Source organism: Anabrus simplex, chromosome 2, assembly GCF_040414725.1.
Source record: "Anabrus simplex isolate iqAnaSimp1 chromosome 2, ASM4041472v1, whole genome shotgun sequence".
NCBI lineage: Eukaryota > Metazoa > Arthropoda > Insecta > Orthoptera > Tettigoniidae > Anabrus > Anabrus simplex.
In genome coordinates, this window is record NC_090266.1 from 1,043,201,827 (window position 1) to 1,043,214,579 (window position 12,753).

A 12,753-nucleotide genomic window follows, 5' to 3' on the forward strand; every position below is an offset into this window, starting at 1 on the left:
ATTTTATTATCTATGGGTTATTTTGTATATTCAATAGCATTACAGGTTTATGTGAATGATGTTGATCCACGAAATATCACTGTGATATTTGTCAAAAATGGAAGATAGTAAGTGAATAGTTTTTCCTAAAACAGCACATGTCAATAAATATTAGCTTAGAGATATCCACCTAAAACGTACAGGAACAGTAAACATTATACACGTTGTAAAAACAATATGCTTTATACGTATAGGACCTTGAAATCTATGTTTTTATTGAAAAATAAAGTAATTAATATTGCAGTAGTTTAGGTTTGTCGGAAATTACATCCCCTTGACATGTGCTATTTTACCAAAAAATGGGCGACAAAAATTAATTTGTTACAAAATATCTTTATTTTCGCTGTTTTACAAAACTGTTTGGTCATTATTAATTCTAGTCATCACTGAACACATTATCTTTGGTAATTGGCCAATTAATAATCTCATTGTAGAAATCAAGATGCTCTTCTGGAATATACTGCATTGTTTTCTTTATATCCTGAATTTTCTTCTCCTGAATAGGCAGTCTTTCTCCTGGATATGCTAACTTTGTAGGGAACGTTATGACACTCATTGAATTCCTGATGCCTAGATTGAACGTTTGTACCACTAGACCGTCAATGAAATCTTGAGCTTGAACAGTATTCGGCATTTCACTTGAGTATGTGAAGTGACTGAAGAACGATATCTGGAACGATTGTTTTTGGTCTCGTGGAAGTCTGCGATTCATTGATTCGACAGATAGTCATTTTTTTAAGAATGAGGGCAACCAATATTTTAAGTCAATAATATCTTTGGATTCAACCATTTTAACAGTAAACTTTCTTTGACTTGTGGACAGTACAATCCTCTCTGTATAATCTTTGGGAAAGTAAATTCTGTCATTTTTCCTTACCACTCTTTTTACTGCAGCAAAATGCCTGTCATTGGGTAAATAAGAGTGTTCTCTTTGAGGTAAATACTGATTAATTCTCTGAAATCTGCCCATAGTCACCAAAACTAAGAAAAACCGTATGACCGTGTGGTTACGATTTTGTCCAGGGCCAGAGTCTGAAAACACATGGAGGAGTTGTACCGAATTAAGCATTTCATTGCTAATGAAGTCCAAAAGAAATGAGACAACCTCATTCGGACTTTTATACCCTTTCCCCTCATGATATGTATAAAACTTCGTCTTATTAGAACCCAGAGATGTGACGCTAAATATATTCACTGTTAACTGACGGAAGTAAAAATATATCTTGCACAGGGATATCTGGCAGGGTCACATTTTGCATATAATCGAATGTAATAGCAGCAATTGAATGGTCTTCCAAGCATTTCTCTTTGACAAATTTCATTTTGGAGTAAAATTCCTATGCCCTCATTTTGTGTATAAGTAATTCCGCTCCTGCAACTTTCTTTGCTTTGTCATTTAAAAATGGGTTGTTAATTTTTACTGAGAGTTCTTCACAACGGGAACATGTATCCACTTGCGGACGACCAAAGGACAGGGTGAATCTTTCCTTAAAAACATTTCTGTATAAGCTATAAGATACTTTCATGCTAGGATGTTTTTCTGCAAAAAGTCTGTGCATCAATACTAAGTTCAGTTTAGGATTAAGATGTTTCACTTCTTTGCTTGTATAATGCGCTATATTTGTAGGAAAACTATTGATATGGTCAATTATTGCTTGTATAACATCACCTGGTTTAGCATTGGCTGAAGTAGACTTTCCTCTTCCATCAATGTCTGAAGTTGAGAGAGCAACATGGCTACAACTCCTACGTAGTCGTCCAGCGCTGACAGCTAAAATATGCATAAGTGCCTTTTTGCATACCTGAATTCTACCATGAGAAGTAGTTACACTATATACAAACGTGTGTCCTTTCGGTTGCTAACTGTCCCCATGTATTGGACGTTTACTTTTAACGTCCATTCTTGCAACAGGCCCCAGCAGAAATGCGTCTTTTTCATCCTTTGTTTGGAACTGCCGGAACTAGGTATGGGTCTGTTCCCTGCCTTCAGGAGTTGTACGCTGGAAACACATCCCACGGCACCTATTTGAGAACACTAATATAATGTATTAGATGGCTATAAAGGCATTTAACACGTTATTTATTTTGTACAAAGAATATACCCTTAAAAGTCTTACCTGCAATCTCCTCCTGGTTTTCTTTCAGGTACAATGTTGCCTCGGTAGTTAACATATTTTTTCTTCTCCAGAAATCCTAGCCTTTTTAATTACTACTCGTTTATATATCTTCCTCTTTCTTTTCACATTCATTTCAACGATTTCCGCATCTGCTCTGCACTCCATGTCTGTATATTGCACATTCCCGTTCATTTCCATAATAGGTGCAATGTCTGCCAGCTGGATGCGTGGAACTGCCGATTGGATACAGCAAGCCAGTTCATTTTACGGATAAAGTGCACATGTCAGTGACAAGTGCTGTTTCTCCAACAAACTATTATTACCAGCAGAGCTACCGGATAAAGCAATGCAGTGACGTGTGTAGCTTCGGCAGAAAACGATAGATCTAGACTTGGAGACTGTATTACTTGCCTTACCTCAATTGTGGCAAAATCTTGGCATGTGTCGTTTCAAAAAAAAAGATTCAATTGACTTTACTCAAATAAAATCTCAAATCGGAGGTTGATTAAGAAATACCGCCGTTACTAGCGAGAAGTATGTATATGTACTTACGGGCTGTAAAAGGGATTTCATTATGTTGCATTCTGCTGCTCGCGCCGTCTTTTGTTTCTTTCTTGAGGTCCAGGGCTGGCACCGATGAATGGGAGTGCTATGTCTGTGAATCCTCATTATCTTTGTCCATATGTCTTGCATTCCGCTGCTCGCGCCGTTTTTTTTCTTCCTTGAGGTCCAGGGCTGGCACCGATGAATGGGAGTGCTATGTCTGCGAATTTTGTTGTTTTCATATGTTCAGCGCGGGTAGTTTATTAAAAAGAAAATACCATGATCCCTGGACCAATAAATCGTTCAATGAATCAGTTATGGCACATGAAGTGACAGCCCTTCAAATTACATTGAGTGAGAAAAATTAATAAAACGACACCAAAGAACTTGAGTGAGCAAAGATAACACACGACAGTGCTAGACAAACAAAACACTTACGGAAACCCTGCGACGTAGCAGATATAGTAGTTGTAAGACAGTAAAGTATGTATTCTCTAACATAAAATATTTCGGATAATTTCTTAATCAACCTCCGATTTGAGACTTTATTTCGAGTAAAAGCAATTATTATCTTATATTTGTGACAAATATTACAGTGATATTTCATGTATCAACATCATTCACATAACACATTACAGTTACTTCTACTAGCGATTTGGTTGTTACTGCACGAAAAGGCGAGTGTATGGTAGCCGAAACTCAGATAGCAAGAAAAAAAGACGAATAAAAATATTTGAAAAGAAGATTTGAACCGTCAGCGAACGGAAGGAAGGGCAATTCCGAACTATACTATTTAGCCAACTATGCCACGCTGACAGCAAATATCGAATGTTTACCAATCGTTTCTGTTTCTACCATATTCGTCCTGGCTGAGGTCCAATCATAGGTCCAGCTGAAGCTTGACTCGAGATTCATCGAGAATAATGACGTCAGTAGTAGTATGTGATGTGGGGGTACTGGATGCAAGCGTCAGCATTTTTTTGGCTAAGTCAACACCCGAGGTCTAGTAGTGTGGCAATGCGGGTTCTGACCCGAGGTCATTGACTCCTAGTATAGTACCTGTGCAATGTCGATTTTTCGGATTTGCATAGGGGAGCAAGCCTAACCTTACAGACACTATCCTGAAGGGGCCTAACCTCAGTTTTACGGCTAGATGCACTTCTTGACGCCTATGACAGCGAGCCTAACCTCACACATAACCACATTGAGGAGCCTAACCTTAGTTTTACAGGTAGATGCCCTTCCCGAAGTAAATTGCGCATTATGGCGGCTATACAAAGACAGGCTAGGGGCGCTTGCGCAAGATGGCGGCTATACATAGCCTCTTACGAGTAGATAAAGTGGAGATTTCGGCCGCTGCCACCGCCACCGGCTCCTAGGGTCCTCCTCCGCCATCGCCTCCCGGGGGGCCTTACCAGGGGCCCGTTCCGCCTCCGCCTCCCGGGAGGCCTTCCCAGGGGCCCGCTCCTCCTCCCGCGGAAAATTTGAATTGGTAAACAAAGCCACGTGCTTTTTGACAGCTATCATCGACAACAACGCATCGCTAACCTCAGTGCTGCCCTCTTAACGAGCCTAAACCTCAATGCTGGCAACTTAACCTCACTAGCGCGAGATTTGAATCGGTAAACAAATCCACGTGCTTTTTGACAGCTATCATCGACAACAACGTATCGCTAACCTCAGCGCTACAATCTTGACGGGCCTAAACTTCAATGCTGCTAACTTAACCTTACTAGCGCGAGATTTGAATCAGTAAACAAAGCGATGTGCTTTTATGACAGCTGTCACCCGCCATCTTTAATCAACAGAGCACCGTGCTACCCTCTTTAGCTACATACCTTTGGAATGTGGTGGCGGATAATTTGAAAAATGCTTTTTGACAGCAACAATCTTTAATCGACAGAGCACCGTGCTGCACTCCTTAGCTACATACCTTTGAAATGTGGAGGCAGGCAATTCCACGTAACAGCAGCCATCTTTAATCAAGAGAGCACCGTGCTGCCCTCTCTAGCTACATACCTTTCAAATATAGTGGCGGCAATTTGAAAAATTCCACGTGCTCTTGTTTGGAAACATACCCACGTGCTTTTCTGACAGCTGTCATCCGCCATCTTTAATCAACAGAGCACCGTGTTGCCCTCTTTAGCTTCATACCTTTAACATGTGGTGGCGGCAATTTGAAAAATTCCACATTTTCTTGTTTGGAAACAAATCACCGTGCTTTTTTTAACAGCTGTCATCCACCATCTTTAATCAAGAGAGCACCGTGCTGCACTCTTTAGCTACATAGCTTTGAAATGTGGTGGCGGCAATTTGAAAAATTCTACGTGCTCTTGTTTGGAAACAAACCCACGTGCTTTTCTGACAGCTGTCATCCGCCATCTTTAATCAACAGAGCACCGTGCTGCTCTCTTTAGCTTCATACATTTAACATGTGGTGGCGGCAATTTGAAAAATTCCACATTTTCTTGTTTGGAAACAAATCAACGTGCTTTTTTAACAGCTGTCATCCACCATCTTTAATCAAGAGAGCACCGTGCTGCACTCTTTAGCTACATAGTTTTGAAATGTGGTGGCGGCAATTTGAAAAATTCTACGTGCTCTTGTTTGGAAACAAATCCACGTGCTTTTTTGACAACTGTCATCTTGACGGACCCTAAACTCACTTTGAAGGACAATAAAGCATCGCTAACCTCACTGTTGCCATCTTTACGGCGCTAAACCTCAAGGCTGCCACCTTATGTATGTTGTAGCGCGGAATGTAAAATCCAACAACAGAACATCGCTAACCTCACTGCTGCCTTCTTGAAAAGTTCAGTGTTCCAAACACTAAAAACAATCAAGCAGATACTGATTTCTGTTAGAAAAATGCAACTCATTGCACCTCGGGGATTTTATTAGATAATTCTGATAAGATGTGACCCCTAGCAGGAGCGGGCCCCTGGGAAGGCCTCCCGGGAGGCGGAGGCGGAGCGGGCCCGTGGGAAGGCCTCCCGGGAGGCGGTGGCGGAGGACGCCCCTGGAAGTCGGTGGCGGTGGCGGCGGCCGAACTCTCCACTTTATCTACTCTTACGAGATGGCCCAAGGGCCACTGCGCAAGAATGCGGCTGCTCTTAAGAGGCGCTCCATGGGCGCTTGCGTAAGATGGCGGCTGCTCTTATGAGATGGCCTAGGGGCGCTTGCGCAAGATGGCCGATGCTCTTATGAGACGGGCGGGGGGCGCTTGCGCAAGATGGCGGCTATACAAAGACGGCCTAGGGGTGCTGGCGCAAGATGGCGGCTGCTCTTTTGAGGCGTTCAAGGGGCGCTTGCGCAAGATGACGTCTGCACTTATGAGACGACCTAGTGGCGCTTGCGCAAGATGGCCGCTGCTCTTATGAGACGGGCCGAGGGGCGCTAACGCAAGATAAAAAGACGGCCAAGCGGCGCTGGCGCAAGATGGCGGCTGCTCTTATGAGGCGGCCTAGGGGTGCCTGCGCAAGATGGCGGCTATACAAAGACGGCCCAGGGGCGCTGGCGCATGATGGCGGCTGCTCTCATGAGGCGGCCTAGGGGTGCTTGCGCAAGATGGCGGCTATGAGACAGATCTAGGGCGCTTGCGCAAGATGGCGGCTGTACATAATGAGCGATTGCACAAGTTGAAGGCTATACACGGATTCTTATGTAGAAAGATTCCGGCCGAGGGCAATTGTACAAGATGGCGGCTATACATAGACTCTTATAGAGAAAGATGACGGCCATGGGCGATTGCACAAGATGGCGGCTATACACGGCTTCTTATGGAGAAAGATGCCGGCCGTGGGCGATTGCACAAAATGGCGGCTATACATAGACTCTTATAGGGAAAGATAGCGGCCATGGGCAATTGCACAAGATGGCGGCTATACACGGGCTCTTATGGAGAAAGATGCTGGCTATGGGCGATTGTACAAGATGGTGGCTACACACAGACTCTTGTGGAGAACGATGACGTCTATGGGCGATTGTACAAGATGGTGGCTATACCCGGACTCTTATAGAGAAAGATGACGGCTATGAGGATTGCAAAAGATGGCGGTTATACACGGGCTCTTACGAAGAAAGAGACAGCCCTGGCCGATTGCATAAGATGACGGCTATACACTAACTCTTATGGAGAAAGATGACGGCCATGGGCGATTGCACAAGATGGCACTATACATAGACTCTTATAGAGAAAGACGACGGCTATGGGCGATTGCACAAGATAGCGGCTAAACACGGACTCTTATGAAGAAAGATGACGGCCATGAGCGATTGTACAAGATGGTGGCTATACACGGGCTCTTATGGAGAAAGATGACGGTTATGGGCGATTGCACAAGATGGCGGGTATACATGGTCTCTTATGGAGAAAGACGACGGTTATAGGCGATTGCACAAAATGGCGGCTATACCCGGACTCTTATAAAGAAAGATGGCGGCTATGAGGGATTGCAAAAGATGGCAGTTATATACGGGCTCTTACGAAGAAAGAGACAGCCCTGGGCGTTTGCACAAGATGGCGGCTATACATAAACTCTTATGGAGAAAGATGACGGCCATGGGCGATTGCACAAGATGGCGCTATACATAGACTCTTATGGAGAAAGACGACGTCTATGGGCGATTGCAGAAGATAGCGGCTATACACGGACTCTTATGAAGAAAGATGACACCATGGGCGATTGTACAAGATGGTGGCTATACACGGTATCTTACGGATCAACTTGTCTAGTGGCGATTGCGCAAAATAACGTCTATACAAGGCCTCTTATGGAGAAAGTTGACCGAGGAGAGACTTAGGAGACGGCTTAGGGGTGCTTTCGAAAGATGGCGGCTATACACAGACTCTTATGGAGAAAGCTAGCGTAGAGGCTACTGTGCAAGATGGCGGCTATACATAGGCTCTTACGGAGAAAGATTGCTCAGGGGGGATCTAAGATCTAAGGAGACGGGCTAGGGGCGCTTGCGCAAGAAGGCGGTTATACACAGGCTCTTGTGGAGAAAGCTAGCCTAGGGACTACTGCAAAAGATGATGGCTATACACGGGCTCTTATGGCCTCCTCCTCCTCCTCCAACGGGACGTAAGAGGTCAGCTTATAGCTTTATATTTATCCGACAAGTGTAAACATGCATAACAATAACGACGCGATCTTATGCTTAAGGCTTTACGCACGTGCTATTATTCTGTTTTAACTTGCAGTGATGACGTTATGATGGTTATGCATGTTTAGTCTTGTTCGTTATCAAGCTTACTCACTCAAGCCTTTAGAGATGGAATGAGTAGGTGTAAGGAGGCAAAGGAATGCAATAAGTACAACATTATGAAGTCAATGAAATATTTATTTACAAAATTAAAACAATCTACAACAACAGTAATGGTTTTGCTGCCGACAAGTTTTCTACGCTCCATAACAGGTTACTGCGAAGAGATAGCATGCTTTCGCAATTGTAATGCCTCCTGCAACATTCAAATTAAACAAAACATTTAGTATTTATGAAATATAATATTCTATGTATGTATGTTATGCTTTACAAAGAAGATAATGCAGTTCTTACCTTTTTGTTATTTATGTGATTTGTTCCTTTTCTGAATCATCCTGATTATGTACTGAAATGAATGGAAAATGTTCATCCATACACTGTGTACAGTGTTCAATCCTCGGATTTGGTCCATCCCAATCATCACCACTATTTTCACCTTGATGCTTGTAATGACGTTGACAGTTTCTGCGTAAAACTACATCGATTGATATCTTACTGTGTAGAGGATGGATGTCCCAAAAATCATTTATGGAAGAGGCAGCGTACGTAGATAAAAATTCTCTTGGTAAACATTGAATCAGATATTTTGGCATCTGATATAAGGTTCTATGTTTATAGAACATCTTAATAGCCTCACTTACTTGTGTCAGATAAATAAGATGTTGCGTATTAGCACGCGAACAGCACGCACATTGATAGTGCTGTTTGTATCAAGACGATTGTCCGTAACCGTGTAGACTTTTTCTTCTTTCTGTTCCGTAGCGTACAATGTCGAAGCACACACTAATGTTGATCATAAAGGACTATTCCGTAAGAGAGATTGAGCTAACCTCAGTAACTGTGTGGAGGAGGAGGAGTATAGTAGCTGACCTGTAAGGTAGAGGAGGAGGAACACGGCTATGTTCTGTCGGAGAAATAGGAGGAGGAGGAGGAGTATTAGGAGGAGGAGGAGGAGGAGGAGGCTGTTATCTTAACAGCTGTTACATTTTCAAAAATAGTGTCGGGAAGGGATTATGTCCAGAAGGGTCGCTTGCTTAATCCTCTCTCTAAAATGATGTCGGGAAGGAACCATGTCGTTGACATTTCTATATCTAACAGCGTGACGATACGGAGGACAGCACAATTCCTCCTCCTACAGTTCTGTATCCGACAGAGTAACATGATAGAGAACAGCACAATCCCTCCTCGGCAGCGATAACGTCAACATAGATATTTTTGTTTAGTCATGTCCGTTAACAAGGTTACTTTCTACTAATCTCAAGCCTTTACGATAGGTGTAAAAGGAATGTAATAAGTAGAACATTGATTTACTGGTTTTTATCCTATTTCTGTATGTAATGTCACAATAACATTATTGTTGTAACGTGTGTGCGTCTTTACACAATAATACACCTACGGCGTAATTCGTCTTCTATTTTATGAATCTCACGTACATACACTGTGTATCCAGCATCGTGATGAGCTCTTAGGAGTTGTAAACGTTCAACGAGTAAGTTAATGTCTTTACAGTATCTTACATCTGCATAGGGTAACAGAGTTTTGTCAATACGTGTAGACAGTTGATGTGTAGAAAACGGTATAACTTGTTTTGATGCGGTATGTGCTTCTGCAATGTTATCGGCAAATAAAAACTTAACACGGTTTGATTAAAAAGAAGTGGTCAAACCATCTTCTTTATCTTCTACTGCTGCATTTTGCTTTTCTTCTTGAGATGTTTGCACAGCTACAGAACATGTTAGAAAATACAGTAAAACGAAAAAGCTCCGATGGAAAAGAAACTTTGTGTTCTTCTTTTTCTTCCTTATACATCTCCTCTTTATGTGGTAGTGTGAGGATAGTAACAGAACTTGTAGTAAGCTGAGACAATGTTATATCGTTTCGATTACGCTTCTTTATATCCCGCTTTGCCCATTTATTCAATGTTTCTATGCGTTCTACTGGTAAATTACTTAAAAAAATGTGTTTAAAATTTACATGTCCTGTGAGATTATCACGTCTGTTGAATACAGCAGTACATTGTTTGCATGCATATATTTCGAAGTTATGCTTTACAGCTTTATGTCGTTGAAGATTGTCAAGTCTTGAAAAACTCACACTACAAAGATCACACATAAACATAATAGATGTTTTACAGGTAGATATGATGTACTGTTTTACACTGTAACCGGAAAATAACAACACGGGCAACTAACAACTGCCTATCTATCTGTAAAACTGCGTCTAATATTGAAGAGGAGGAGGAACTATGCCCCGTTGGAGGAGGAGGAAGCTGCTATTTTTACAGCTGTTTAAGGTACACCCTCCCCACTCTGTTTTCCAAGCAATATCTGGGATATACCATAACTATGACTACGAACCTACTACCTTCATAGTAACGGAAATTTGTTTAAAAAAAACACATTGGATTTTAAATTGCCCACCACCACATGCACAAGGTGGCAACAGTGAGGTTTAGCACCGTCAAGATGGCAGCAGTGAGGTTAGCGATGTTCTGTTGTTTAAAATTAAGCACCCACCTAGTTAAAGATGGCAGCTGTCATCTTGACAGGTAAAAAAGCACATGGATTTTAAATTCCACGCCACCACTTGCATAATGTGGCAGCAATGAGGTTAAGCGCCGTCAAGATCATAGAGTTAGTAAATAACACGCTAGAGGTAGCATTGGCGCCACCGTCTACGAGAGAATTACTGTAGCGAGCGGAGCATGTTGAAATCGCAGCTGTTTGGCAAAAAGCTCACTCCGCCGTACTCATCAATGCAAATTTGGGACGTTTAAAACTGTGTGGATGTAGATACGGTTTAAATTTCTAACATGTAAACATTCTCAGATACTACAGTATACTTGCGATGCTTCTCTCCAGTAAAAACGAGAGCCCTAAAAGCAAAAATACAGGAGAAATGAGTGATAAAAGAGAACGGTGTTCAGGTGCAGTTAAGTAACACAAAATCAATTTGCTGTTCATATTAATCCTTCTAACAAAATACGTTTAGAAGGAGGGCACGTATATTTTGCTATCATTTGTGTAAATGGCCAGGATTTTGCTATAATTCTGCCCAGTGACCGAAAATGTCTTCTCTCGTACGAAGAGGATGAGAGAGTTTTTAGGCCTAAAAACATTGGCGAGATTTTGGGGTAAACTAGACAAAATATTGTCATCGCCGGTTTAGACGCTGGCTTTCTGAGCCCAGGTTGGCAGGTTCGAGCCTAACCCAGTACGGTTATACTTGAAGATACTCAAATATGTCAACCTCTTGTAGATAAATTTACCGGCACATAAAAAACTCCCGCAGGAAAAAATTCCGACACCTCAGCGTCTTTGAAAACCGCATAAGTAGTTAGTGGGACGTAAATCCATAATTATTATTATTATTATTATTATTATTATTATCGATGTTTTCTAAATGCGATTACAAGTGGAAATATGACACTCGCTTATGGTTTTAGCCTATTATGGAGTTTTTATTTAGCTTGTCGTGAAATGTATGATTTGCTTTAAGATTTTAACTTGTAAAATGGAAAGGGAAAGTGGTAAATTATATGATTGAAGAGAACTGAAAAAATACAATAATTTTTACAATTTGCTTTACATCGCACCGACATAGATGGGTCTTATGGCGACGATGGGATAGGAAAGGACTAGGAGTGGGAGGAAGCGCACATGGGCTTAAATGAGGTTCATCCCTAGCATTTGCCTGGTGTGAAAATGGGAAACCACGGAAAACCATCTTCAGTGCTGTCGACAGTGGGGTTTTAACCCACTATTTCTCGAAAGCAAACTTAGAGCTGCGTGGCTCTAACCGCATTGCCAACTCGCTCGGTCATTAATTTACGTATTATGCTTGTATAGGCCTGTAGCGCTATCGCCATTTAAGGGAATAATATTCACGAAAATAAAGGACTCAGATGTTCACACGGTGTTGCACATTTAGTCTGGTAAGGCATGAACGGGGACTGCTACAGTACACGTACTATACGAAGGGAAAGCAACAAACTGTATACACAGAAAATATATCCATTAGCTTTCAATACTATAAATACACACAGAAACTGAAAAACGGAGCACAGTGCCATGCTATCATGCACAACTTTTATTTTATTTTTTTGTACCAATTTGCTTTACGTTGCACCGACACACATAGGTCTTACGGCGATTATGGTACAGGAAAGGGCTAAGAGTGGGAAGGAAACGACTGGGGCCTTAATTAAGGTGTAAAAATAGGAAACCATCTTCAGTGCCGCCGACAGTGGGGTTCAAACTGACAGCTACGTGACCTAAAGCCTGCAGTCACTCGCTCGGTATCATGCACATAATATTTCTGCATATTTGCTTTCAAAAGCATGGCCATTCAGCGAAAGGAAAATGTCATCCCTTATATTTCCTAAAACTTTATTTACAGTCTTCAAGGAAAGATCCAAAGAAACTCATTGGCGCCGACAGGGGAATCAGTCGCGAAGTCAGCCCAAATAGGCCAAAGTATTATTGTATACGCACGGAAATGAATTTCAAGGAAACATACCTGTGAAATGATAAGCCACTGCCCTTTATGAACCTCTCTATGCAGCCATAAGTTGCACAGGAGACTGGCATTTGCCTTCACAGAAGTATATACTTCAATTTATCCGGAAGCTCCAGTAGTGACAGTGCCAAACAATACAGTACAGCTTTTGCCAAACAGCGCGCTCGTTCAACTTCGCACGCGACTGCGGCGCCAATGCTACCTCTTGTGTATAATATAGTAACTCTATGGTCAAGATGGCAGCAGTGAAGTTAGCGATGTTCTATTGTCC